Below are 4,549 nucleotides of genomic sequence, written 5' to 3' on the forward strand. Positions count from 1 at the left end.
GGACCTACCCGCAGGACGCCTCCAACGCAGCGCTGTCGAGAGAGCTGGGCTTCTTACCGCACCCGGGGCAGTGTTCTAGGAGACCCAAGTGGGCGCGGCAAGGCTCCCTACACCTAGCTCCACTCGTCTACTCCTGATGCGGGCGCTCCTCTCTGCGTGTTCTGTTTTTTATTTGTTTGTTTTTAAAAGTTATTTATGTATTTATCGCCCCCCCCCCCAGTTGTCTAGTTGTCTGCTCTCTGTGTCCATTTGCTGTGTGTTCTTCTGTGTCCTCTTGCATTCTTGTGAGCAGCACCGGGAATCCGTGTCTTGTTTTGCTTCGTCATCTTGCTGCGTCAGCCCTCCGTGTGTGCGGCACCACTCCTGGGTAGGCTGTGCTTTTTTGCACGGGGTGGCTCTTCTTGCAGGGCACACTCCTTGCGCGTGGGGCTCCCCTATGCGGGGGACACCCCTGCATGGCACGGCACTCCTTGTGCACATCAGCACTGCGCGTGGGCCAGCTCCACACGGGTCAGGAGGCCCTGGGTTTGAGCCCTGGACCTCCCATGCGGTAGGTGGATACTCTATAATTTGAGCCAAATCCGCTTCCTACATGTCCCGTTTTAATGAAAAGTTAAAATGTAATGAGAATTATCAAGCAGAGCGACCACAGGAACAGCTATTCTGATCCTCTCGCGACTTGATGGATTTTCATGCTCCACCTGCATCAGACCTGCCGGCCCCTTCCTAGCTCTGTGACTTGCAGCCACACGGGTGGGACCCACCAGACCTCTCTGCTCTGAAGGCCTCAGTTTCACGGAGGATGAAAAAGAGCAACTGCCCCTCTGGAATAGCGTGAGGGCCAACGAGACACCCTAAGAGAAACTCCCGGCACCTGCTGGGACACTCAGGAAATCAGTTTCCTTTCGTTTCAAGCCCCAAACACAGCCCCCGACCCCCGACTCCTTACCTGCCATGGGTGGTGGCAGCTAAGACTTTCCAGAAGCCTGGACAGGAGTCCAGAGAGAGCAACCCCACCCCCACCCCCCCACAGCTCTCACCTGGCGAGCACGGACCAGGGTGCACTCTCAGGCACCTGTGCCCTACCAGGAGGCCCCGCGTCAGAGCCAAGGGAGACGCTCCGTGGCTGCCAGGCAAGACCAAAGTCCCCAAGCAGAGCGACAAGTGAGTCACCTTGAAGAAGGCTTAGTCACTGCAAGGTACTTTCCGCACAGACACATGGAGATGGTTACCAAAGAAATGTCTGCTGGCCGCTCTCACTTCAGCTCAGAAAATGTTGTTGTAACCTTTACTTTGGAGGGGGAAAAAATAGCATCACTTTCCCTTTTCCTTTCTTTTCTTTATGAGAGAGATGTGCTGGCCAAGGAGTTGAAGTGGTTGTTTTTGTTTATCCTGGAGAAAGTTTCCAGATAGCTCTGAATCCGGAGCCTCGTGTATGAGGCAGGCCCTTCACGTCTTAAACACTCAACGTCACAGGGTATAAGTGGTCCCCTTAGAGGAGGCTGTCGCAGGCCAGTCAGCTCACAGGGCCTCCTGGCAAGCTCTCTGATTCCCCGCAGATTCAGAGAGACCTGGGTTCGAATCTCTACTCTGACCTATCCTAATACCCTGAGCCAGGGCACGGGTTCAAGTTTCCTGAGCCCCCTATTAATAATAACAATAACAATAATAATAATGAGGATGGATGGTGCTTATCTACAAGGTAACGTGTAGCAGGAGCCCAGGGAACGATGCTTGGCCCTCACATAGTAGCTGATTAGTTAAAATGAGTTCATCCTTCCTTCCCACCCTCTCTCCTAATTCTTCCTTCATTATTTCCCTTTCTGCCTTTCTCTTTTTATATCCCCTCTCTTCCTCTTCCTTCCCCCTACCCCAAATGTCAGCAACCCACATCCTCACTTCCCTCTCTGCCTGTTCTTTTTCTCCTTGTTTTCGACCAAAGCCCCTCTGCACTCCTAGCCATCCCTTGGGCTTGGTACGGTCTTGGCAGAGAGCTGTTGAAAACCAGCCAGATTCTGGTGAAAAACACTGAGATTCTTGGCCAGACTCTCTCTCCTTACAAATGAGGGTGAGGTTTCAGGCATGGGAAGTCCTCCCATCCATTGAGGCCTCGAGGGAAAAAATAGCAACGCCTCAGTGTGTGGCCTTAGGTGGACGGCGATGTGGGGCTCTGGATATTGACAGAAATAAATCTGGTGTTTCTGAAAATTGTGAAACACACGCATTGAATGTGTCATCCCAGCAAAAGTGAGTCAGTCCCCCAGGCTGGGGCCCAAATCTGGCTGCATTCGCTCTCTAAATAGAAAGCGTATTCCTGGCCAGCCTAACATTAGCAAATCGGCGGTCAGAAAGAGGGGGACGAGAGGGCCCGAAGAGGAGACGTGCGAATCTCTTCTTTGCCGGAAGGTTACTGGAAAAATCAGGTTGTCTCTCCTTGCCTTCTCTCTCTATCCTGCTGGCTGCTCTAGACTTGTCCTCCCACCAGTATCTAAGCGCCGAGTTCTAGAGTGGCCTTTAGAACTAGGACCTCATCCAAGCTGCCCCAGGCAGCCTGGAGTCGCTGGAGGTTGTCACTTTTGGAGTACGATAGCCTGGGTTCAAATGCTGACCCCTCTCCAGCTGGGTGTGTGTGTGTGTGTGTGTGTGTGTGTGTGTGTGTGTGAGACCTTGGGCAAGTTTCTAACAGGTGGGGGAATTCCTGCCTCTTTCTCTGCGGAGAGTAAAGGCGGTAACATCAGCCGAGGCTGGCGCGGGGCAGGTGCTCCTCGTGGCTGAGTCGCCGCCTCCTCCTTTCCCTCCACGCTCAGCCCACTGGGGGTTACCCCTCTGGAGGCTGTGAGCACCCAGCCTCTGCGACCAGCAGTGATAGCAGCAAAAGCCACAGCTGCTGAGCAGCTTCGCCTCTTCCGCTCCAGACACAGGATTTGTAGAAAAGAAGCCACAGCAAGCCCGGGGCTCCCTGTGCCAGCATCACAGGCGGGCCTCCCCTGCATCCCTCCCCAGCACGCCTGGCAAGCGGGGATGCTTGGGCCACGTGGTCCGCACAGTGACGGAGGAAGTGATGCAACCGGCCTCTGGCTTTGGGTCAGTTGGGAGGGAAGTGTCCTGTTACGGCTGGGCGGGGCTGGCTCCAGGGCTCCTGGCCTGTGCCCTGTAGGGAACCCAGAGGCCAGGGCCAGCAGGAGATCCTGTCCGCGTGCACACACTGTTATTTACCCTGCTTTGGGCACCACCATCCAGGCCCTACAAAGCTCCCCGCCGAGCAAGCCAGCCCAGGCCCTGGGCCCCCCTTCCTCCCGCTCCAGCTCACTTATTGCCCTCCCTGCAAACACCTGTTTCCTTTTGCCTGGACCCGGTCAGGAGACAGCTATTCTATTGGCTTCATATGAATAGCATGAATATAATTCATTCAATTATAATAACGACACCCATTAAAAACCTATGTCATGCTCATTAAATGACCTAGGCAATAGGCAATTAACGGCATTATCATATGAATTGCGCATTGGGTCACTAATGTGCAGATTATGTATAATGCTCAAATATGGATTAATTATAGCACAAGGCAGAAAAACTGCACTGAAAGCTTGTAGTCCTGTCCCTGTTATAAACCCTTTTGATCTCATACAAATCCCCTTTAATGTAAGAGCCTTTTCATTAATTTGAGCACTTGCTTTTTTGGCTCTTGACACACAGACGATGATTGGAGAGAAAGGACTCTGAGAAGCTGGTTAGCTTGAGTTGGGTAAACCTGAGAAGCCAGTATACTGGAGAGAGCATATACTGGAGAGAAGGGCCATGACCTTGAGGGCAGAGTTGAGACTTCTGGATTCTGTCCTAGCCTCTGCAGAGACCTCCCCTGCCATTAATTACCACCTCCAATGGGACCTCCCTCATCTGTGAAGTGGGATTAATAGCACTTGATGATGCTTATGTCATCAGGACATTAAGTAGATTATCTCATTAGGGAGACCTATATGCTTTGGAAATGCAGAACGGCAACAAGCATTGAGCATCACTACCAGAAAGCTCCCAGTGCAAAACGTCTCCATTAAGGGAAAGAATCTGCTCCAACACCTTTTGTTGGTCAGGAGGTCCAGTGGCACTCAGCCCTGTTGAGAGAAGATCAGTAATGACTTACCTTTATTCAGAGTTTCTCCTCCAAAGTGCATTATTGACATTGCCTGGTGTTGGGAGTGACCATTTCCATTGTACAGAATTTGTAAACTGAGGCTCTAGTGAATAAAGCAAGTAACTCCAGGCCATCTCCAAGGGTCTCCGTTGAAGGAAGGAGATGATACTAGTTGGCCAGAGCTGTGTGCATCCTGACTCCTGGTAACTGACCTCCCATGCTGCACCCAGTCTTCACCTCCTCAGCTGAAATGAGTGAACCCTGAGCACTAGCACCCACCTCATTCTTCTCCCACCTGATCCACCTTTGAGGCATCTGCCAATCTGTCCTCTTCTCCATCCAACAAGCATCTGAGCATTCAGTGAGCACCTACTCAGCTGAGGCACTCTGCTGGACACAGGGGCTAAAACCATGAGA

Source organism: Dasypus novemcinctus, chromosome 8 (genome assembly GCF_030445035.2).
Source record: "Dasypus novemcinctus isolate mDasNov1 chromosome 8, mDasNov1.1.hap2, whole genome shotgun sequence".
Lineage (NCBI taxonomy): Eukaryota > Metazoa > Chordata > Mammalia > Cingulata > Dasypodidae > Dasypus > Dasypus novemcinctus.